The 24,903-nt window shown below is 53.3% G+C and overlaps 1 long non-coding RNA gene across 2 annotated transcripts; it reads right to left on the minus strand.

Moving 5' to 3' along the window:
* Positions 1-13,713: 13,713 nt before the first annotated feature.
* On the minus strand, positions 13,714-18,957 carry LOC111812605. Of its 2 annotated transcripts, none has more exons than XR_002818071.1 (5): positions 18,874-18,957; positions 17,021-17,130; positions 15,828-15,961; positions 14,434-15,226; positions 13,714-14,027 (listed from the first exon to the last, which is right to left on the minus strand). It is a non-coding gene; the product is annotated as an uncharacterized LOC111812605 (long non-coding RNA). The 2 variants fall into 2 exon arrangements; XR_002818072.1 differs by having other exon boundaries at positions 15,828-16,013.
* Positions 18,958-24,903: the final 5,946 nt, after the last annotated feature.

The raw sequence follows: 24,903 nt of genomic DNA on the forward strand, positions 1-24,903 counted from the left end.
GCTGTGGAGCAGATGGTAAGGATAGTGCAGGACTGAGTATAGGGCTATCATTAGGTTGCAGCAAAACATTCATTCACTTGTTCATTTGTTCATTATTTCCTGAGTCCTGCACATGCCTAGCACTGTTCATGGTGCTGTGGATTCAGGGTGACTAAAGCCCCTGAGGTTCCTGGTCCCTGGGTAGGAGGAGAAGCAGGCAAAGAGGCAAATGGAGTGAGCTAGAGAGTTCCAGGTGTGATAGCAAGTGGGGATTAGTAGTAGAGACTGGGGAGCCTGGCTTACATTGGGTGGCGAGGGAGGGCCATGTCCCGTGCTCCTAGAACAGCATGGAAGTTGGGTGGGCTGGAGCAGATGGGTCTGGGGAGGCCAGGAGAGGGGATAAGCTTAGGCTAAGGTGGTAACAGTGGGCATGAGGAGAGGACAGTGGGAGAGAGATCTAGGAGATAGACTCAACAGGATTGGATGATGGATGGGAGATGCGACGGACAGTGGGCTGACAAAAGATTTCTGGCTTGAATATCTCAGTAGAGATGCCCTTCTTGGTGTATGGGGAAAAGTCCAGACTACCATGTGGGTCCCCTTCCAGCTTCTCAAGAGAGACCCTGGGAGAGGAAGTTTCTGCCACTAGGCCCTATTAAGAATCCAACTACTAATCAAGTGGTGGGTTGGCCCACTGCCTAGGGCAATTCCAAGTGATCGTAAACCACTGCCACCAACTCATCTCTAGTTTTGGTTGCCTAGAGCATTCCCAAAGACACTTCTGAATTGAGTTTCATTTGCTCAGGCAATGGGGAGTTGAAGGAGATGCTGTGACTATTAACCATGGCCTTGGGGAGAGGGTGGGTATATGGAGGCTGACCAAAGAAATACGGTGGATTTTCAAAGACTGAGCTTGTCGTGACAGAAGAAGAGGTCTTCTAAGTTAGGTCAATGTGTCAGGTCATTTTGTGGCTCTGTTCATCCATTGCCTCAGAGGGGGCTCAGCCTCAGAAGGCTTGAAGTTTAAAAGGACCAGGATTTGGGTGGGAGGCAACACACCGGCCTCAAGGGAAGTCTAGAATGAGAACATTCATTATACTGTCACTTGGTGACTTTTGCATGGTGGGCAGATTTATTAGAAGAGACATAAAAGGTGGCATTTGGAGATAGCAGGAATGGAGAGAAGGAAGAGACCCCAAACTCAGTCTAAACTGATCGGAGTGGCTAGCACAGGCGCCTGTCTCCATAAATGACTCCACTTGCCTTAGCCTGCTTTTTAGCTTCTGTATTATCTGTCCTTGCCGCACTTGGCCCTAGAAGGGCATACATCTCAGCTGTCTATTTCGGTGTGGTTTTGGGGGGAGGGACGGACATTTGGGGTCATTGTCTGGGAATGAATCCTGGACAGCAGGAGGCTGCGGCTCTCACTCTCCTCCCTGTCATCTGTCACCCAGATAGGGCAGCCGGCAGTGAGGCTGTGGACTGCCTAATGAAGACAGAGAGGTGGTTCCGGCTGTGCCCAGGTGCCGCTTCCCCATTAACAGAGGTGACATTCCAAAAGACGACTCATTACAGAGCAGACATGGGACAGGGCTGGGACACATATTGATAGCAGTAGGGCCAGCCAGCGTCTGTCTCAAATCCCTTTGCCCCTGAGCAAGCGAGAGAGAGAGAGAGAGAGAGAGAGAGAGAGAGAGAGAGAGAGAGAGAGAGAGAGGCATCCGAAGTGAAGTGTCAACCCCGCAGGTCCCTCACTTTACAAAGAAAAATGAATTCTTGCCTCCCCCGTCATTGAGGACAAGTCCGTCTCTGCTGTGTGCAGACCTGAGGGTTTTTAGCTTCAGGTCTATCCCAGGTGGCCAGCTCCCAAAGAATCTGTTTATTCCCTCCTAGGAGGGCTGGCAGTGTTGTTGGCTGGGGGGACAGGCGTGTGTGGTCCTTTAAATTAGATCTGGGGCTGAAGCCAGTGCAGCTGTTTCTTTTGAGACTTGGAAATGGGCCTCAGTGTGCAGCTAGGAGGTGAGGAGGGCTCTAGAGAACTGCCAGAGGCAGGGGCAGCACGTGAAGAGCAGGCGCTATCTAAAGCTGTCCAGAAGAGTGAAGAAGTCAGCTCCCTCTGGCATGGGATGTGTGTTCGCTTGCTTCAGGAGGAACCTGCGTGGCCAAAAGAAGACAGTCCTTCCCCACCACACACCCCCCCCAACCGGGGCAGGCACCCCAGGCCCGCGAGGCCCGGTGCGCAAGCGCCAACCCCTCCGCAGCGGGGCGCCCCCGCCCCCGCGCCACTCGGTTTTAAACCCGCAGCAGACGGAACTCGACTTAAAAATAACTATTTTGACAGTTCTGATGTAAATATGTGAGTGACGCGTGGGGTTGTTTTTCCTTCACACTTCCCTCCCCCTCACTCCGTACCCCAGCCCCCAACTCGGCTGCGATGATGGGACAGCGCCCCCTGCAGGATGCTCCCAAAATTGCAAAGGAGGAAGCGACTGGGCTGCGGAGCACACAGCCAGTTTGGAGCAGCCAGGTGAGGACACTCCCAGTTCACTGCACTTCAGGGAAAATGTATTTATACACCATGGCTTGTCTATTCCCTTGCAGAGGAGGCATTGCCTAGGATGCATGTGGACTACTTTAATAAGACATTTTCAATTCTTTTTGACCCATAGGCAAGTCTCTCCTGTGTACCCAGCACTGTGATGGAAGCAATGGAATGTGAAGCCATTTGTAATTCTTCCAACTCACCTTCCGGTTAACTCGAATTGAACTCGTGCTTTGAGCCAGGCACTGGGCTAAGCGGACGTTGAGCACACACTGCCTGATCTGATCTCGCCAAAATGGCGCGAGGAGTACCTTGTCTGCATTCCCATACGGGCAGATGGAAAGCAGAGGCAGAGGCGGGGCTGCTGGAGAGGACTGGGATGAGAACCTGAGTCTTGTGCTCTGCTAGGGGAGCCAAATGAGTAAAAGGGAGAAGGCAGAGTTCAACCCACTATACAAGTAGGGAAACAGAGGCCTAGAAAACCAGGATGACCTATCTGGACACCCGTATTTTGGCTGGACCAGAGCCCGGGCCCCAGCACAGCACCTCGGAGCTATCAGCCTATGCCGCTCACCACCCTCACCTTCTGGCTGCAGGCAGTGTGGTATGAAGGGTAGGGGCAGCATGTGATATCTTTGAGGTTTCCCAATTATCTGTTTGGGAAAATGGTAGAAGGAAAAGTGTGTGTGTGTGTGTGTGTGTATGAGAGAGAGACAGATAGACACAGACAGACAGACACAGTCAGACACAGAATCTGGAGAGTGAGCAGTTGTATACAGGTATGTGTGGCAAGCATGACCTGGTCAGGCAGAGCCAAGAGGCAGGGAGTTCATACTCAGAGCTCCTAGCCACGCCTCTCCTATATGCTCTTCCTGAACTAAGGGATGCCCCAGTGCCCTTGTCCCCTTGGCCAGCAGCCTGCTGGTGCACTTGCTACATTCTTTTCCTCCTTCTAAACCAAAACCACATGCTGGGAAGGCCTCTGATGTCACTATCACCAAAGCAGTGGGACAAATGCCTGGTAGCTGCTCAGGGCTTGCTTCCTGCCTAGATTAAAAACCCCAGGGAGCAAAGTCTGAAATTCAGGAGAGGAAGCAGTAGGGAAATGTAGGCATGAGACTCCTGGAGAGGAGAGGAAGTCGGGAGCAAGGAACCCACCTGTGCCCAAGAGGCCACACACAGCACCGCAGGCCAGGTCACTGCCTGCTCTTTGCACGCACACAGCCTCGGCAGAAGTGTGTAAGTGTCGGCCCAGGGGAGCAGGGTCCCTCGGTCGGTGTGACCTGAGTATATTTTCCTCTCGGTCTTTCAGGCCCTGCTCAAATCCTCTAAGCCTGGGTCAGGGTCTCATTAGTTGCTAATTTGCCCAGACTAGGCTTGAACTTTCCATCCTCCTGGAGCTCCAGAATGCTAGGATTACAGGTGCGTGCCACTAGCCTGGCTAAATTATTCTTCTTCATATTAGGTGATCTTATAGCATCTTTCCCTCCTTGTAAGCTTGCAAACTCCCCTGTGTTTCATCAGTGGTCCTGAGAAACCGAAGAAGAGGTCTTTATTCTATGAAATATCATGTAAGAACACAGGCTTATCCTGTAGTCCTGAACCATCTTCCCTGCCCCCACTCCTGCCAGTTTTAACTTGTTCCTGGGATATGAAGCAGGAGGCTTGGTTTCCCTCAATTTATAGAAAGCACAAATGAGGCGGTGAGCTGCAGGGGTCCAGGGTGTCCCCCAAAGGCGTCTCCCAGGCCCCATCACCTCATTTATGTCTACACCCCGACTCCTCCCCATCCCAGGCTCCACTCCCCCTCCTCTCTGCAGAGTTGTTGGAAACAAATGTTTAGCTTCTGCTGCGGTGTATTCCAGTGTGAAATAAACACGGATGCCCCATCCGCCCTGACAGCATAATTCATTTACTGCAAAGGGATATAATAAAGTCTGTTTATTACAGCAATTAACAGAGCAGTGTTTGTCGGCATGCTTTTCAGTGGCGACCAGAAAAGTGCTTACTCCAGGTGCACAGATTTGAGAAACCAGGCAACTTGAGCCAAATGAAACCAATTATGAGGCTTAGTAAATGGGTCTCAGCCACCCCCAGGAACATTAACCATCCAGAATTCAGCTTGGCGGAGGTAGAACCTCAATGCAGGGGTTAACAAGGTATGGATTGCTGCTCTATTGGATTAAAATATGCACCTGTCTTCAGGTCATGTCTTGTGGATGTACATGTAATGTACTCCCCAACCCAGCCACCCCAGGTGCTAGGTTCAAATCTCACTGACCTACTCAGGAGCAAGTGTGGGGGGAACATTAGCACCATAGACTCTCAGGGGTTCCTTGTCACTGCAAATGAAGTGGGGACATAGGATGAGGACCAAAGGCTGAACCAGGAAAAAAAGAGAAAGAACAGTGCTAAGCTATCTTTTGTTAAACATTGTCTTTGAGGGCATCAAGAGCTCAAGCTCTAGGCTGGGACTGCAGCTCAGTCGTAGAGCTCTTGCTACCATGTGTAAGGCCCTGGGTTTGATCCCAGCACCACAATAGAAGGGGAGGACCTCAAGAACCTAGAGGGAACAGAGCTGTCTAGGGCAGGTGGCATCTGCTTTCCAGCCTGGAGCATTTATAGTGTCTTGCTTTGGGTAGAAAGCCTGGACAGGAGCCAGGGAGATGGCTCAGTGGAATAAGCACTTCCCTGGCAAGCACAAGGACCTGAGTTCAATCCCTGGTTCTGCCCCTCCCCCCAAAAAAAAGAAAGAAAGCCTGGACAAAGGCGTGTAGCCAGTTGTCCCAGTTCTTTGGTGGAGAAACAGAAGGAAATCTTGGTTTAGGTTCACCAGTGATGTCAAGTGTACCTGGTTGCTAATTAACCAAACTTAGTTCTCTACTCCTTTTCCAGAAGTGGAAGTTGGTTATACCAACACAACATTCCTTAGAACCAGGTTTGGTTTCCGAGAAGGACAGAAGCCCCTGCATCATGGCTGGATGGGGACATCCCAAGCTTAGGGCAGCCCTTCATAGTTTCTCTACAGTGCCTCCCAGGGCAACCATGGGAGTTTTCATCTCCCAGCAACATGAACCTGGGTGTCCAAGCTGGCTAGCAAGCCAAGACTCAGAAGTGTAGAGACAAAACCCTGTCAAACAGATCCCCATGACTGAGGGGTGACTTAGAAGGTTCCCCTTTCTGGGAGATAGTCCTGTGTTGAGGATTGAGGGCAGAAGGCAGCCTGGCCTCTCTGGAACAGAGAAAGTCAGTGCTTTGAGCATCATGAACAACGGGATAAAAATAGCAGTGTTGTCATGGCAACAGAGCTGGGAGAGTCCTGAGGATCTGTCTGGGTCCTGCCATCTCCCCCTCTTGTGCCTTCTTCCTGCCCCTTGGATAGAACACAGGAATGAGCTGAGGGAAGAGGCAGGGCTGCCCCAGAGAAAAGGGAGACAGCAGCAGCCCACTAGAAAACCCTCAAATTCTAGAGCCTAGGGGTTTCTGCTAGATCCCAGGCTTCCCAGATCTGGGGGCTCCTGACTTGTGGAATTTCTTGTGCTACATAATGAGTTCTTCCAGGGATGCCCTGGGCAGCTCTCACCTCACCCTTCTGGCAGATGTCTGACCTTCTGGGCTTCTCTGTGAAAAGACAGGGTTTCTGTTTTCTCTTCCGACTCTGTGGTTCTGACCTTATGAGAATTTAGCAGAGACCCAGGCAGGACTGACCAGCCAGAACAACCGCAACCACTCCAGGGATGGCCCAGGAATTAAGAGGATTCACGCAGACAAGCCAGACGCCCTGGTCCTAAACTGTTTCACAATATGGATTTGGGAAGCTGTGTTTGCACTGGGAACAGGCTGACAGCTGTCTCTTGCTTGAGTCCCAGGATGGAGTGCATTCCATCAGAACAGGTCCCATTTCTTGGTTCTTGTGCTGTTTTCTGCCCAATCTCCTGCTGGGAACAGTAGCCACCTTCAAGATGAACATCAGACTTCCCAAACCAGCCTGCCAGTAGCCCACTGCACAGAGTTCAGGGGTAGTAAAGGCCTATCTGCACTGTGAACCCAATGTCTGTCTCCAAAAGTCCAAGTCATATCTGGGTACATCCGATGCAAGGAGCTCTTATGATGTGTGTCTTCTTGTGAGGTAGAGAAGGAGTGGGACTTGGTGCCACCTTGGTGTGGAGGAGGCTGGGAGGGAAGCAACTGCCATGGATAGGAGTCAGCCATGAGCAGCACTGGGGACCTGAAGTTGTCCACGCAAGATGGTCATCAGCTCTTCCTACATTCAGCACACACTGGAAAGGGCGCACATTCATTCTCTACACAGGTGAGTTCTGGCCTGAGGCACTTCCCCTTGCAGAGGGCAGGGGAGACTTCTATCAGCTCAAAGATGGGTGTGCAGGCAGGTATACAGAAGCCCAGAGCCCTAGGGGTTACATAAAGGACAGGGTGCTGGCCCTTGAGATCCAGTCTAAATCTCAAACATCTGCATGTGGTAATGAGAAAGAAGGATGGGAGAGAAGGAAAGAACACAAAAGTGGCACCTATGGTGGCCTAGATAGGGCCTAGAGCCAGAGTCCAGGGCATCAGACTTTGCTGGGCCTCGCTATGGGAGGGAAGAGAGGAGACATGGGTCCCAAGTGTGGGAGGATTCCCATGAAAGCTCTGCAAACTTGCTTTCCCTCTCACTCCCCCTCCATTCGCAGCTCTGTCATACCATTTCTACCCACCCTGCCCACAAATTTGCCATCGGTACAAAGCACAGCTGCTGGGGTGCAGGACACCTATAATGGCTCTGCTTCCATGACCCTGAGGCCTGCTGAGGCTCTACTTCCTAGACCCACGAGCTGTGCAATACAGCAGGACTCAGTGGACGTTAGTCCAATCCTTTATAGCTGAACTATGGCCCGAGGAGCACACGGTCACAGGGTGTAGAGCATCTACACAGAGCTGGATGGAGCCCGGCCCCTCGGCTTGGGGCTCTCTGCACTGCACATACCTCTTCATGAAGATTTTGATTATTGCTCATTTTATAAAAATAACAATCTCCCTGTATGTGTCCATGGACCCATGCGCTCCATTCCAAGAGGCTCTTCCCTGGGAGTGAAGGAAATGACATTCTAGGACAGGGTGGATAGGGTCTCACTGCATAGATCAGACTCGTAGTGATCCTCCTGTTTACAGCCTCCCAACTGCTGGTATTACAGACGTGCGCCACCATGCTCAGTCTCAATCACAGTCTCAGTGTGCCCCGCGGGGGGGGGGGGGGGGGTACAGGGCCAGCACGGCAGGCCTGGGAATCCAACTCCCCCTGGCCCATGTGTCTGCCTAAGCAGGTGCTTTAATCCGCTGAGCCTGGAAATGACATTTTAAAGTCAGCAACCTGAGATAAGAGGTCCCTTGGGGCTCATGGACCAGGGTCCTAGGCAACACGCAAGTCACAAGGACCCCAAGCACCATTTTTGTTTCCTTGTCCTGCATTTAAGAGCCCATGGCCCAAGAGGGGGATGGGCATAGGAAGTCCCCTCTTTAGGGATGGGGATGCTAGGCCTCCTAACTTTTTTTTTTTTGCGGAACTGGGGATTGAACTCAGGCCCTTGTGCTTTCCAGGGAAGCACTTATTCTACTGAGCTGTTTCCCTGGCCCCCCCTCCTACCTTCTTCAAGAAAAAGGTGGGGCCGTGCAGCAAAAACAAACAGAAGGCCCCCACCCCTACCATATAATCATCTACCTGTGCATCCCACCTCTAGAGCAATCTCTAGAAAAGGACCATGGGTAGCCTTCAGCTGGGCAGGAATTTGAAACAGAAAGGGCACAATTAAGCTGGACAATGTCGTCACATACTGAATCTGTAATCTCAGCACTCTGGAGGGCTGAGGCAGATGGGTAAGTCTGAACCCATCCTGACAGCCTACTGACTTAATAAAGCCCCGTCTCAAAAAAAAAAAAAAAAAAAAAAAAAAATTGCTGGAAATACACCTCAGTGTAAAGGCCCTGGATTCAGTCCCCAGTACTGGGAGGAGGGAAGGAAGCAAAATTAGCCAACGGAATGTCTGGGAAAAAGTGAGACCCAGGGCCAGGTGGCCAGGCCCATCTGGGAAGGAGCAGCAGGCAGAGAAACCTGGGCTAGAAGTCAGAGGCCCTGGCGTGGGTGCATGCTGCGCGGGCCTTGGGCTGCTCTGGCCATTTTGAGTTTCCTCCTGCCCTGGGCCCACCCAAGGGCACAGAACTGGTAATGGGTTTCCAGTCTGCTTCCTAGGAAGCTAAAAGGAGCAAAGTCTCTATCTCCCTGAGAAGGAAACAGGAGAATAATGGGGGGTGGGCTGCTTGAAGCTGGGGCAGCCTCCTCCGTGCCATTTCTGCTGTGGCACTGGTCCCAGCCATAACCCTGCACTAGGAAGCCCTAACCTTGAGATCCTTCCCATGTTCTCATACAGATACCCAAGACAGCTAGTGTCCCTCCAGAGCCAAGGGAGCTCTCCTGGGGAAGACAGGTCTTCAGAGCCGACTCCCTGCCAAACCCTGCAACTGCCATCCCTGCCAAGGGCTCAGAGGTGCCCCTGAGGAGAGCTGTCCTTTGTCACCCTCTCTCTGCTCCAAGGGCCTCTCTCCACTCTTGACCTTTCCTCCAGGGGAGCTCTGTGGTTAGGACATAACATCCAACACCTCTGAGTCCCAGGGATACAATTTCATCCTGTATCACAGCAGTAACATCTCACAAGTCACCACTTGGGACGCATGCCCTCCAGGCGGCTCTGGCTACCCTGTCAAGGCAGCTCCCCAAAGCTTTTGTGCCCCTTTGCCTCACCCAAGGCCTCTACTGCCCATAAGGACAAAGAACCAGGGAAGATTTCTTCTGTCCCTTTCAACCCCACTGCATTGGATTGCTAAATCTTGCTGTTTCCTTGAGGGAATGACTTCTGTTTATAATTCTTTGAATATAAAAGGAAATAACAGATTGGAGGAGGCTGGAGCTGGGGGGAGGCAGGGGCAAAGGAGTTGGAAGATGGAAGAGAGAAGTCTTAAGCTGTGCTTGGGCCTCCACAAGACAACCTGGATCCCACCAAATCGCTCAAAGGACAGGAAATGCTCCCAGAGAATGTAAATTGGGCAGGCAACACTGCCAGATTCTGAGGGACAGCAAGGGGGTCCTCTGCCTGCCTCAGCTGCCCAGAGAGGCCCAGGATAGACGAATAGACCCTCCTCTCCTGGACCAGGCCATCTGTTTATGTCAGACAAGCAATTCTGTCCCTGGATGTGGGCAGGGGTACGACTGACCCTGTGCCAAAGGTCCCGGTGCAGACAAGAAAGCTGACTTGCAGAAGCACTGGAATCTGCCTGAAAGGTTTCTCTCCAAGCTCCCTTCTAGCACCTGAGGGGCCCAGGCTCAATGACAAAATGGCGGTGGGGGGCATTCTTTTGCTTCCTACGTCTTGAAAATGGGCTTTGTGTGGGAGGGAGTGGTTGAAACTGAAACTGGAAGGCTGTTGGAATGGGGACATAAGGGTAGAGGTCAAGTGAAATCCCAGAAGTCCCCCTACTCCAAGAGTTCCACTGAAGGCAGCACATGCAAGCATTAACCCCCTCTATGGCTTCTGAGAAGGGAGGGATGAGGCAGGAAGATAGGAAATAAAGGCAGGGAGGACAGTTTAGTCAGGGAAGAGGTCCCACAATCTGTTTCCTGGAAGACAGTTCCTGAGGGGTGATCCCATACCTGGGAGGCAGACCCCCACATCTGCTCTGCTGCCAGAGGTTCAGATGTCATGGAAGCAGGTTCAGGGCCAGGGCTGTGGACATAGTTCCCCCTCTCAGCATCCACCTCTTCCCCTCACCTCAAGCCCAGCCCACCTGACCCAGCAAGATGCTGAGGGGCTGAGGATTCATTCCTCAGGGCTGGCTGTGGCTGCTCCGGGTCCTGAGGCCCCATAGAGGCTCCATCCTAGGCTTGAAGCTGGCTGTCTCACATCTCCAGCCCTGGGCTGCTCCAGGTTCTCTGCCAGAGCAGCCAGCTTCCTGTTCAGCAAACAGCTCTCCTCACACAAGGCAGAAGTCTCTCCAGGGAGAAGTTACCCTTAGAAGAGCCCTGGAGCCTTCAGGGCAGGTGAAAAGCTTCAGGTCTTGGCCTGCCTGAGACTTCTGTCTCTGGAAGGCAACTTGGAGGGCTTGGGATTCCCCTTGTGTAACTAGGACCAGAGGTCTGAGGACTAGAAGCTAAAGGAGGCATGGGCGTGAGGAGGACTGGGAGGCACACAGGAGGCCAGTGCCCTCAGGGTAGCCAGCTGAGCACCGGCTAAAAGAGAATGTTCCAGAGGATCCTGCCCCAGCCTCAGCCAGGAATGGACAACCTCAGGCCTGTGACCTGCTGGGGGCTGACAAAGGGGCCCTGGTTTTGCTCACACTGCTGTTTCCCGTTCTCTGTGAACTTCCTCCTTCTTCCTCTTCATCTTGCAGAAGCCGTGGAGGCCACAGAAGCAGGCGAAAGTGAACTGGGGCATGCCCTGGGCCAGGTTGGGCAATGCTCACCAGAGGAGATCTGCAGGGAAAGGCAGGGGAGGGGCAGAAGGCAGGAAGAGAGAAGCAAGCTGGGGTTAATGTTCCCAGAATCCTATGGGCTCCCAGAAACTGCCAAGGCCCTACCTGCCACCTTACACGGGCTCAGGGAGCCATGCCACTCAATAGGAACCTCTGAAACCTCCCTGTTTCCCAGTCTGTGAGGAGCTGAGGTGGTCCATGAGAAGGCCCAGTGGCTGCCTGCCTGCTTTGTCCCTCAGCCTCCTCTCACCCACACCTGAGGCTGGGAATAGGGAGCTGGCTCATGCTCTGACTTGTGCCGCCTCACACTGGTTCAAGGTGGGGATTCCATGCACTCCTTAAGGTGTCATTCCAAGATCCAGAGGTGAGACGTTGTGGAGCCTGGAAAAACTCCTTCACCCAGCAGTCTCTACTCTGACAGCTGGAACCGAGTCACAGACTCTGCCACTCCTTAGCCATGCCAAGTTGTCTGACACCCACGGTAATCTACAGGGGACAGAGTGCGCATCTTTTGACTGCTCAGAGTAACACACAGCAAAGAGAGTTCTTTTAGCCAATGGACTATTTTATTTAGTGCTTGTGCCAGGCAAAGGGCTGGGGAAGTAGGTACAAAAGGGAGGCTTCATTTTTCTCTTAGAGACTGAGGCAGGATTTCACTCTGTGGGGCACACTGTCCTGTCTCTGGCTGACCAGAACCTCAACATGGAGTCAGGCAAAGACTGACCTGGCATCAGGCTGGGCATAGGACCCTGGCTGTGCAGCTGCGACCCTGTTTGTCCACTCGCAATCCCCCAGCCTCGCCCACCTGCGCATTCCTCTGGGTTACCTGGCTGCCCTGAGCCGGTGGCAGAGGAGCCCACAAGTCAGCTTAGGCAGGGAAGCCAGGAGCCGAGGAAGGCGGGCACCCTGCGTCCCGGGCCTGGTGGGAGGAAGAACACAGCAGCAAGGAGGTGAGTGTTGACCAACACTGAGGGAGAGGCAGGCCCAGGCTAGGGTAGAGGCTGCAGGGATGTCCCATGCCCCACATGCACGTCTTGTCCACCAAATCACTCCCTCCATAGACTCTGAGGAACCTGGCATGGCCCAGGTGGTGGCCCTCTGACCGTGCCCCAGGCCTGGCCAGCTCATCCCTTGAATGAACTTCCTTCATACTTCTCCAGGCAGAGCTGAGGCCCCCACCAAGCACAACACCTGTGGTGGACCTCGGTCCTGTTAGGATTGTCCCTCCCTCCCCCTCCCCCTCCTCAGCATCCCGGTAACACATCCAATAGCTGTAATTAATAGGTACAATGCACTTCCAATGGCCAGCCGGGTGGCAGGAGGCCCAGCTTGAGTCAGCATGGGTAGATAGGCTGTTATTTAATAACCTGCTTTCCAGCACCATTTACACACCCACTCTGATGGAGTATATATAGTGAGCAGAGAGCAACCTCCAGGATATATATAGTCAGAGCCAAGACACAACTACTATATTTCTAGATCCGTCTACTGCAGCTATCTCTGGGTCCCTCCCATGGCAAACCTAGAGAGAGACAGGGAACCAAGCTGAGACTTAGGCAGCCTGGGTTCCATTCCTGAGCTGTGTCACCATGGGGGAAACACTCTATCTTTCTAGCCCCTTCCACCCTCATTTCAGTATTCCAGGTTAGTCAAGGTCTAACTAACATGTAGACCCCACACCTAAAGGACTAGATGAACAAGGGGACTCTTCGCCTGGTCAGGAAAACTGGGAGCAGGCGGGTGACTGAGTCCAGCAATAGAAATGCACACTTCTGTGCTGGGGGTGTCTGTAAAGGGTCTATTAACAAAACATTTCCAAAATCGTAGAAATTGATGGGTACAATAGTTGATCTGGGGCTGGGGAGATAGCTCAATAGAATAAGTGCTTGCCTGGCAAGCACAAGATCCCGAGTTCAATCCCCAGTTCTGCAAAAAAGAAAGAAAGAAAAAGACTCTAATAGTTGATCTGGGGGACTCACAGGTAAAGCCAGGCAAATAGTTTTCACCCAAGTGAAGCAACTCATAGACTCTGGATTCAAAGATCCTCTTCCCTTTTGCCCACCCCACATTTTTTTCTTCAAAACAACAAAATGTACATTGTTCAGTGGCTGTTTCTCTTTGGAGTCCTTTGGGGAAGGTGAAAATCTGAGTGTTTTTGCTCAACCGACTACCACAGCAAAGGCTGGGGTAGGGTAGGAGAAACTAGATCTCACAGTAGAGTTGGACAGCCCATCACAGCTGAGTGGGGGCTGTGACTTGGTTGCCTCACTGTGACTCCTGGGTTGTGCTTATGTGAGCCCCCAACTCTAAGCCCCGGAAGCGGCCTGGGCTCTGTCCGTGCTGTGATCACTAAGTTAGCTCTGGAAGTAGAAGACATATGGACCAGAGAATCCCATCCCATCTTAATGTCCCTGCCTGCTCTGGGGCCCCACTCCTCCTCCCTCAGAGCCCCCACCAGTAGGCACCTGGAGACTCCCTTGGCCGGGGTGAAGGAGCCCTGACTACTCTCTTCCTGATCTTTATCCTCATACTTAAGCATCGGGCTGCAGCACCAGCTGGAGAGCCCCAGAGCATTCCGCACACATCTCCTCTCCTTGTGGCACTTCCTCTCCACCCTCCACTTCCATGCTTGTGATCCAGGAGATGTGAAGGAATGGGAAGACAGCCCCTAGAAACCCAGATATGGCAGGGGTGGAGTGGGAGCCACCGGGCAAACCTCCTGTTCCCTATCCTATCTCACCCCACTCTTGGCTCAGCTCACTGTAAGCTCTGGCCCTGACCCTGGCCCTGGCTCACCCTCTTCTCTGGCTTCTCCCCAGCTCAGGTCCAACATGGTCCCAGATCAGAGATGCTCCTTGGTATGGTCAGCCTTGTGGGAGACGAAAAGAGACACCAGGCCCCAGAGCAGCCCCTGTCCCAGCTCATCCCTTCCTTTGGCCTTCATTCCATCCTCCTCTCGGCCACTCATGCTCCGGGGAGCTCTCTGGCCCTAGCACAGGGACAAAGATGAGGCAGGGGGCTGAAGGACAAGACTGAGGTAAAGCTGGGGACCTCACATTTCTCGGTGTCTCATATTGCAGTAGTGCCCTCCATCCACGTGTGTGACAGTGAGGGTGGAAGGGCAGGAAGATAGTCACAAGTGTTGGGACTTGCAGGGAATTCTCTGACCCATTAGAGGGAAGTGTCTCTTCCACCGCACCCCTCCACACCCTCATCTCCCAAAACAGAAGTAGAGGCGCTTCCAGCAAGATGCCCCCAGCCTCCCACCCCTACCCCAGGTAATGGGCAGGAAAGAAGTAGCCCAATGAGGGGGCGCCCTCAGAACAATGCGGAGCCCTCCACCCCCTCCCCTGCGCCCTTAGCACCCCGCCTCAGTAATTAAAATATGAATTCACCTTCCCTCCCTGAGCCATTCATCACTGTGAAGGGGAGCAGCTGCAGCTTAGGAGACCGGATTTGGGGGATTAGCTCGGGTGGTGGAGCAGACACACCAGGAAAAGAATTAAAAGGAAGGGGGTGAATTGGGTTTTCTCTCCTCATCCTCCTTCTCCCTTTCTCCTGCCATCCCCGAGCCTCACAGCCCACCCCTTCCCCCAAAGTCTGGCCTCGGCAGGTTTCTGGGAACTGTAGTCTACACGGAGGTGGTGATAAACAAGAAGGCCAGGGAAGGGTGGTGGCACAAACTACAGATCCCAGGACTTCTTCCCAGAGTTGGCAGCAGCCAGGCTGGGCACAGACCTCTAGTCTGGGAAAAGCCCGAGTTCTCCTTGGAAGTTAACTCCTTCTTGGCCTGTGGAAGACTGAGCTGCCTGCTGTCCATTGGGAGCCATGCCCTCTGGGGCCTCCATGGCCTTCAGGGGCACAGCCCCTAGCTTGCCAAAACCACCCCCCCTCCTGCCTTTTCTTGCTTGCCTGCAGAGACATGGGGATAAGGAGAAGGGGAAGAAAGGGGAGGGAGGAAGGGAGGGAGGGAGAGACAGACAGACAGACAGACAAGACAGAGAGAGAAAGAAAGGAAGCACTCCCCATCCAAAACTACAGGGAGCATTTCTTAGTGGTTCTGAGTTCTGAGGTACCTGGGGGCCATCACAGCTGGGGGTGAGGTGGGGACAGCAGCTGTCTTAAGATGTCCTTGTGCCCTACCTGCATCCAGGGTTTTAGCAGAGGCTAGCCCACCTTCAGAGTCACCTACTAAACATGACAGGGAGAGGGATCACCAATGTGACAGGCAGCAGTACCCTAGGAACACCCCAATTCCCAGGGCCAGAGGGACCCCCAATAGGTTAAACTTTAGCTCCAGTCATATAAAGACACAGACTGTTTCCAAAGCTTTGCATCTAGAGAGGAGTAGGGCTTAGCAGACAAACTCATTTCTACTTAAAATGGGACAAATACCACCAGAGAGTCGTCTGCCGCTCACTGTGGTTAAACTCAGGCCCATTCTATCTGAGGACTCTAAGACACTTGGATTACTCAGAATATTTTCAGTTTCAGCAGTCTGCAGGGAGGGGATGGGACAAATGCAGTCCTCTGATCAGTATCAGGGAGAGAGGACAGGAGGCCAACTTGCCTATTCAGGACAGCCTGACAATGATGGGAAATACGTAAGTGCAAGTGCATACCTCTGCTAGGCCTGCTCCACCGTGTGATAAAAGAACGGAGAAGAGCCCCAACCTTGGATGCTCAGAAGCTCACCAGGCCTAGCCCCAGGGGGAGAGGGCTGTCTCAGGCTAACTACTCCGTGCTAAGCTTGCTGTACATGTTTTTTTCAACAGCGCTCCTCTTTTACCTTTTTCTCCCAACTCATGATTCCTTCCGCTAATTATGATTTGGTGATGCCCAAGTGCCACGGCTTCTTGGGATACTACAGAGCTGCCTTCCTGGAGATGGTCACCTGTACCCTTCTGCAGTTCGGGCCCATTCCTGGGTAGAAGAACACTAATCCAACCCAAATTTCCCATTTGGAGATTGGGAGCTAAAGGGAAACAAACCCAAAGGTGATCTTTGGAGCAGAGCAGAATATAAAATGGGTTTATTTAAGATTTACAGCCTGGGTCTGTTAAAAATGAAGAGGTGGGGGCAGGAGCCAGCCATCTCCCCTCTCAGGGAGAAAAACCAAGAGGCAAGTGAGAAACTTTGGCAAATTCTCTTCTCTGTTCCTCCCACCATCTAAGCTGGATGGGAGGGGAAACAGCCTGGATCAGCCCCAGCGAAAACCCAGCTGGCTTGGGCTTTCTTTTTCTTTCTCCTATTGTTTTGACTTTTCTCCCCTCTGCTTTTGGTGGAAAAGGAAAAATAGGGTGTCTGGAGTTGGGCCATGAGGCCAGTTCATGGACTTGCATCTCACAGGGGCCTCCTGCAGGCAGCCCCTGTTCGAACAAGCACTGCACAGGGCTGGAGCACTTTCCCATGCCCTGAATATTCCCAGCATCCTGCATGGTGTGGTAAGTGTATGGTTTGGGTTCCAGACAATCTATTTTCAAATCCCAGCTCTGGCCTTTACTTGGACACTCTCAGCTCCCCTGTGCCTCAGGATTTGCCTAACAAAGAGGACAAATAATAGATAGAGCTGTCTTAGGGATTAAATAAGCCAGGACAGGTAAGATGGTGAGAATCATGGTGCCTCCTAGGTACTTGGTAAACGCTGATTAGGGAAGTTAATGCCTCCAGGACATTATAAGTAATTTGGTTTCTGATTCCTAACACCAAATATAGTTCAGTGGCCTGTCTTAGGCTGGGGGTGGAGAAGGGGTGGGGGGTGATTCCCCTGCCACTCGAGCCAGACTGCTTGCTTTATTTCCATCTGTCGGAGTCTCCCAGGATGGCGGGGATGAAGTCAGGCAGATTTAAACGAGGTGGGAATGGAAATAGGATTAGAAAGGGAGCCAAGCAAGCTGAGCAACAGGCCCAAGGGAAGCAGTACCCAAGAGGTACTGCTCAGCTTGGGGGTGGGGTGAGAAGTTAGGGACCCCAGGCTCTGACCCTGGAGGAGTGGAGGTACTGCTTTGCTGTGTTCACTCCTGACCCCCACCCCAACTGGCTCCTGTTTCAGTCATGAAGGTTTCTTCACCAGGAAGGTTAAGGTCTCTGAGCTGATCAGAGAAGGGAGAAATTAGGCCAGTAAGCAGAGGCTGTCACTGGAGGGACTAAGCACACACCCAAGTTTTTGAGGCTCCCTGCCCCGAACTTCAGCCCCCAAATCTCTTGCTATGTACCAGGCCTCTGAAACTTGGCAAGGGGGAAACCAAGGCCTCAGCCAGTGTTGAATGCCTCCCTCCTTAGGAATCACAAGCCCGACCTCATTTCTGAGGAAGGGACCAGGTTCCAAAAGGGGAAGTGACTCGGCCAAGGTCACACAGCTCAGTCCCAGACCCAAGAGGACTAGATTCCCCGTAGGGCCCTCCCCTAGCAGCCCTCCCCCTTGTGCCCTGTGGTGGCTGGTCCCACGGGAGGTGCAGCTGTGCAGGAGGAGCTTGCCCCTCACTGTAGCCCATGGCTTTTAGCCCTACATGAATTTGGAACAGCAATCACATAGGAATGAAAAGCCATAGGCCACAGCAGAGCTGAGGGGTCCGGTAGCAGGAATCTCAAAAGGAAGCAAAGGGGGCACAGGGAGCCTCATCAACCCCCTTCTCAATCACCCTTACCCCAAACCCACCCACACTGCCTCCTTGAAGTCCTGGGCCCCCCAGGTTACATTCTCCACCAACCCACCACCTGCCTGGCCCCAAGAACACTAAAGCTACCCTAGTAATGAGTTTCCAGTTCTTGCCCTACAAAGGCCCCACACAATGGTCCTCTCTCCGGTGTGAGGAGGGGTGGCTTCCTGGCCATAAAGGACCTCCTCTACATTCCCTTAATTAGCTTCCAGCCCCCTCCCAGGGTCCCTAACTACCCCCTCCCTAGCAAATAAGGCCGGATCTTTTCAAGGCTGCTGCAAACAGCCCGAGAGGCCCCAGAGTAGACTCCCTCTTTATGAGCCTTAACCCTTTCCAGCCCAGCACAGGAAGCAAAGGGGCAAAGTGGGGCATGGGCCTAGGAATGCAGGGATGAGGGCCTCCTTCCCTTTAGAGAAGGTGTCCTCTCCAGATCCTGTTGGAGGCAGGAAATGGACCAGAGCTGAAATCCCCACATCGCAAGATTTGGGAGGTGTGCTCTGTCTGATGCCACTTTAGCTGGCAGTGGTACGGCAGTAGGCACAGATTTCTCCAGGACTAGGGTGAAGAGCTGAGTTAGAGGGATCATGGTCTCAGGGCCCTAGAAAAGATGTCCTAGATACAAGTTTCGTGTCCTCTCCCCTCTGCCACAAAGGACAACTACGGGCATCCTGTGGGCCTTGAAAAAGGGGGCCCCACATAGGCTCCTGCTCACCCAGAGTCAGGAAAGCCCCAGAGGACTCAAGACATAGCCCTGACCTCTCCCACAGAACCCCAACAGGAAGGCAGAGAGGCCTAAGGGGAGAGCAGGACCTGTCTCTGCCTAAGAGTAGCTGCCACCTCCTCCACCCTCTTACCTTATCCCAGTGTCAGGGGCAGGTTGGAGGAGGCTGCGTGGGACAGCCCTCTTTTCCCTGGATCTCCTGCACTTCCCAAAAACTGCACACACCACACACAGACACACACCTCTCAGACTTGTCCAAGTGGGCACCCGACAGCTTCCCCCCTGAACTCCGAGCCATGGGCCCCACCTAGCTGCCTGTTCTCCTTTCCTTCTCTTACGACTCCCTCCTCAAATCCCAGACCCGCGCGCTTGCAAAAGGCGGTGGGCTCCAGGCAGAACACCCTCAGTCCCTCCCGAGGCGCCCAGCCACGGGCTGGGGCCAGGGGGCTGCTCACCTGCGGACCTAGTGTGAGGCCCCCTCTCCTCGACGTCGCCCTCACAATTCCCGCAGAGCCACTTCCTGCCTGCCGGGCAGCCACTCACTCCTCCACGCACCCCGAAGCTCCACGCCCCGGGGAGGGCAGGCCGCCTCCCTCCTCCGCCCACCACTGACTGGCCCGCCGGGCTGTGCCCAACTCAACTTGACTCACTTGTGACCCGCCCCTCCCCCAGCCCAGCACGGTGGGGGCGGGGCGATCAGGTATTCCTTCAACCCTGACTTGGGCCCGGGTAACAAAGGTCTCATTGAGCCTCTGGCTGTCTGCTCGGTGAAGCACAAACCTCTTGTATCTACTCGCTTTTGATCTCACTCCCTCTGAACCGGCCGCGTATTACTCACGTCCCCCTGCCGGGCTATTGGTGTGGAGGGGCTGTTCAGTTCCCTCCCACCCTCCCCATCTCCTTTCTCTCTTTCCTTCCGCGGCCGCTCCCCTCCTGCTTTTTTATGGTTTAATTTTTGGCAGGAGACCTGAGGGAGCTCCCTGCAGGCCCTGTCTCCCGCCAGAACCCCCTCCCATCTTTACAGCCCAGTTCTTCTCCTCCTCTCCTCAGGCAGACCCAGCTCCTTGTTCCCACCACTCCCCTGCCCTGGGGACAAGGTCAGCACCAGTCTGTCCTGTTTCCTTCCTCAAAGCAGCTCCAGGCTGTCCCTCCACCCACCCTCACCTGGCCCTCCTCTAGACTCCTGGCCGTGCTGGTCCTGGCTTCTGGTCCCAGCTGCACAAAAGACCTTTGCCAGCCTGCTGGACCTAGCCCACCTGACAAGCCTCACATAACCTCTGGAAGGGGTAGTCTCTCCCCAAGGTGTTTCTGGGGCCTGAGTCTAGGGACCCCTGAAGTTGTAGAGGAAGGGGAGCCAGATGCCTCACCTCCTCCCCCTCCCACACCCCAAACTGAAATACCTACCACTCCCTGAGAAGCCCAAGGACTCACCCTTCTCACACTGGGGCCTTCCCATGACTCTTGCCTCCTCTGTGGACGCCCTAAGCCTTCTGCAGTTCTGTTGCTGATGACAGCCAGGGCACAAGGGGCCAGAGGAGCATCTGCATGCAAAGGCCACTTCACAAGGCCCTGGGACATTCTCTTGGCCTTTCTCTGTCCCTGCCCCCCAGAGCTTGAAGTTCTCTCCCAAATGCCAACAGATAATAATTCCCCTGACTCTGGAAGTCCTGCTCACCACCCCCCACAACACCACCTGCAGCCACAGGGTTCCCACCCCTCCTCCCTGGCTCTCAGGTACTCCAGCTGAGCCCAGGATTTGGGAAACTTGTCCTGCCCCAACAGAGGCCCCATTCTTTCTGCCGCAGGCTCTCATTGTCACTCATGACTCCACACATTCTTAGGCCTGTGAGAAGCACAGACTGCCACCAGCCCAGCCCTGCCCTACCCTGCCCTACCAGGTCCCTGGGCCTGTGGCAGGAGCTGCAGGAGGCTGGGCTGGGGGCAGCCAAAAGGGAGTAAAAGGAAGTGGAGTGTGAAGCAGAGGCAGAGGGATGGAACTAGGGGAGATGAGAAAGTGTCACTGTGGAAACTGTGGAAGAAGAGGAAAAAAAGACACATGGAAACATCAGAGAAATTGTACAGGAAAAAAAGGAAGGAGGCAGAGGAAAGGAGATTATACTGAGTGAAAATGATGTCATGCAAGTACCAGGTGTCAATTAATTATAATCACTTAGTAAGACAAACATTACTAGTGTTTCCATTTGGTGGATGAGAAAAACAAGGCTTACAGAGGCTCTGATTCACTTGGGCGGACACTTTTGCTCTTAGAGAAGAAGTGGAAAGAAGCCTGAGAGAGACAGAAAAAGGAGAGAGCCTGGAAAGGGACAACACTGACCTGGGGCATAGACAGGTGAGGTGGGGCACATGCAGAACCAGAAGAAGCAGGAAAGCATGAGGGAGCCTGCTGAGGAGGCACTAAGAGACCAAGTCTGAGGCATCCTAATCTCTCCTCCATTCCCTGGCCATTCATGGTGGAAAGGTGGATTTCACCTGGGGGTAGAGCAGACTCTGGTGGTTCCCCTTCCTCTCTAGGAACCAGTTCCTTAATCCTAGCACAGACTGGGGAAGCCAAATCCAAGCTGGAAACTGAAGCCCACTTTAGTGGCAAAATACTGGCCTTTCAAGGGAGCCCCTGGTCCCACAGTTCCCCTCAAGGGCAGACAATCACCCTGAATGAACCGCAGTCTACATGTGGGCCCTGGGCTTGGTGATGCTTCCAGTGGAGGATAAGCCACAGGGAGCCATCTTTGTAGGGTGAAGAATGAGGATGGGGCCAGGGAGCCGTGAGTCCTACAGGGAAGAGAAGGCACAGGGGCAGGGCCTGGATTCAGCATGTGGGCTCGGCCTAATAACAAATGGAGGAGAGCTGTGCTTCAGCAGGTGGCAGTCAGTTGCCTGCCTCGTGGACATCACACACAAGTGCACAACCATTCCAGAGTCACAGCAGACACACAAAAGGCGCTCAATAAACTGCTAGCGTAGAAGTACTGTACTTGGACATTAGATCCAGTAATCCGAAGGTCCAGCAAGACTCATGACTATACATTGGAACTGAATTCTCTCAGAGCTTTTCAGGCTACTGTACCTTTGGGAGGAACTTAGAGGCCCAGCAGATTTGCCTCTACCAGAAGCTGAAGAGGAAGCCTCTCGCCACTACTGGTCATTCTCCAACCCAGGGGATACTAAATTGGAGGCATTCTGCAATATTCTAAGGATGTTGGCTGAATGACATGTATTTACATTTCTTGAAGATATGACTGACTGACTGAATGAATGAGCTCAAAAACAAGGGCGAGATCTAGGTGCTTCTATATGTTGGGCTAGGTATGTGCTTTGCATTCCCTGAGCTATCAGGGAGGAGAGTTCCCTGAGTTGGAGCAGGCTGTGGGATGGAATAGGGAGCACAGCTGGGTAATTTGACACCACCCATGATGGTGAACTTTCAGCCCTGAAAGTTCAAAGGAGTCTTAACCAGATCCCCAGATTCAGAGCTGTGTGCATGGTTGCAGTACTGGCCACAAATGACACCAACCCAGAGCTGACAGAGAAGACCAGTTCAGGAGGACATGACAGGCTCCCATGCACAGTAAACTACAGACCAAACCAGATCAGGAGCATGCTTGCTACCAAGTAACAAGGACCTCCCTTAGTCTAGGCCACTGGTGGCCTTCGAGCACCCACAGCTCCTTGGGCCACCACTCCCCAGTAGCTGGAAGCCTAGTCTCTACACCGAAGCATGGGCCTCTCATTTAACAGCTTGGGAGCACCTGTGGGTGGGGGCAGCTGCTCCGTGGAGCGCAGGAAAGCACAGAGAGGTCCGGGATGAGTTTGCTTTTTCAAGGGGCTTTCTCCAGTTGTCCCAGGAGGCTCTGTTATTCCTGAGTTTTCCTAGGTAAACAGAGGGAGCTCCCAGCCTGGCGGCTCCCAGTCCCTGTGCTCTCAGAAAGGAGCAGAGAAGGTTGGTGATGGCATTAGACAGTCGAGGTGGGGAGACCCAGAGGAAGGACAGCAACCCAGCCAGAGCCTGAGCTAGGGGTCCAGAGTCAGCCCCTACATTTGTCTCTGGTCACCCTTCAGCCTCAGCTGGGGGAGGGAGGACAGAGACGTGCTTCTGTCACTGGATCCAGCCTCCCTGGGAACAGCATCCAGGCCATAGTTCTATGTAACAGTTATACTGCTAAAGAAAATTGTAGTAACGGGTCATGGGCAAATTCACATGCATTTCAACCTGAGCAATGCATGAATATCAAAATGTTCCAAGGCTTGCTCAGGGATGAGTCTTGCTGTTTTTGTCCCATGTGCCACTCAGCTCGCCTCAAGTGATGGTAGCACAGCCTAAGGAACTACAGAACTGGGCTGTTAGCTCTCCAGGGAGCACCTCTTAAGGGAAGAGGAAGGCAGGGATGAAAGATTTGCAGGGTGCTATGGGGACCACTGCTCATTTAGTCAGCAAGCACTGGACACATGCAATGGGACAGGCATTCTGCAAGGCACCAGGAGACAGCATTCAGTAAACCATTGCTACTAACTAGGTGTTCTCGTGGGGAGACAGTCCTCACACATCTGAGTGCCTCCATGTTCCCTTCCACTGTCCAGTCTGTGATGCCTCCCTGAGGGTCTGACTAGATGTAGTGCTCTGTACTCGCTAGTCTCTGTCCTCTTCATTCCTTGAGAGAATACCCCTAGCTCCAAGGCGTCTGGGACAGTCTCTTCTTTGTGTACACACGAGAGGTGGGTCTCCCAAGGCACCCTGTAACCACTTAGAGGAAGTGTTGTCCTCTCTCTCTCTGTGTGTATGTGTGCGTGTGTGTGTGTGCATGTGCACACGCCCTCGCACACAACAGTTCTGATGGAACCCAGTGGCTTGAAAGGTAGAAGCTGTCCCCTGCCCGGTACTTCAGGAAGTCCTGGAGTGTATATGCCACCAACACTGCTCTGCAGGAGCTCTTCTTCTGGGGACAATTGCTTTCCTTCTATGTAACTGTGGGGTCCCACTGCAGCCTAAGAGAGGTGACTTCCCCTGAGAGGTTAGCCCATCCTAGGTGTAAGCTGAGCTAAGCTGTTCACTGTAGATGAAGGTATGCTGAAAAATCACCAGGGAAGATAAAATCAGACCAGAAGAATATGCTAATGAGGGTTTAGGGGAAGAGGGCAGCACCCTAGGGCTTCCAAACAGATCTATGGAATGTTAGGAGAGGCAGGTTGTCTCTCAGACACCTAAGAGCCCTCTCTTCATTGGCCAGGGCCCTTTCCCTAGGGACCCTGTCATAGGCCTTTTCTGGGATCAGCCATTCTCTGCAAAGCTGCCTCCTTGGGTCCTTACCCGATCTATGGCTCTTTTTCCTGGTGGCCCTTAGCTGCCACCTTCTTGGGTATGCAAGAACCTCACCTGGGAGGAGGAGGGAGTAGGAAGCAAGCTCAGGGTCACAATGTCCCACTAGACACTCTAGGTACAATGACTAAAGAATTCTGGGGTGTGTGTGTGTGTTATGGGGGGAAGTAGCTGGTGTCCCCTAGCCTGGAGATGTTTGCCTCTGCATTGGCTGGAGTTGGTGGTTTTGCCCAGATACAGCTTCTCTCAGCCTCCTAAGCAAGGGTCTTCTGAAGACTTGTGCTCTAAGGTTCCCTGACACCTCTGCCTTTTCCTTCTTAGTGGCAAACAAACGCACAGGTGTCACCAAGTCCTGATCCTACCCTAGTTACAGTCCCTCCCTCATGCCACCGCACAGCACGGGAGCAAAGCAAAGAGGGAAGCACTTACACCCGCTTTCACTCAGCCCTGGCAGTGTGGGACAGGGCCTGAGCTCCCTAACCCCCACCTCCCACCCTACCAGCTGCAAAATCCCTTAGAAGAACAAAGGCATTGGGGGTGGGGTGGGGGGCTACCTTTTTGCCCAACCTAGGACGAAGGTTGACGCAGCTGGAGGCAGGAAAGCACTGACTTTCAGGTGAGTGCCTGAACCCGCATTCTGGGGTACGCCTATACCACAGGAACCCCCATCATCAACTCGCCAAACCCGGGGCGGCGACGCAAGTCCTCCTCTGCCGTTCCCAGTCCCCAACCCGGCCGAGAGGTCGCCGACTCACAGCACTTTCTGCCTATTTGTTTTCGCTCAGTACTCACAGTTCAGATGCTAAGCCGGCTCCTCTCTTGCACTCACTTCCTTTGTCTCTCTCTCTCTCCCCCTCTCCCTCTCCAATCCCTCTCTTGCCTCCTTGTCTGATTTTCTGCTGTAGCTTCCAGTGGAGAAAAATAATTATTCTTCTCAATGGGTTCGCACGGGGCGCACGCACACACGCGAACGCGCGCGCGCGCGCGCACACACACACACACACACACACACACCCCGCCGTGGTACCCAATCAATGCACAAATCTTCGGGGTCCCTTTAACCTCTGCGGATGACTCCAAGAGTTAATTAGGAAACCTATTTCCGCGCGGCATAAATATGCATTAAGGTATGAAATGACAACCGATGCGCTGA

This window comes from Octodon degus, unplaced genomic scaffold, assembly GCF_000260255.1.
Source record: "Octodon degus isolate 3935 unplaced genomic scaffold, OctDeg1.0 scaffold00131, whole genome shotgun sequence".
NCBI lineage: Eukaryota > Metazoa > Chordata > Mammalia > Rodentia > Octodontidae > Octodon > Octodon degus.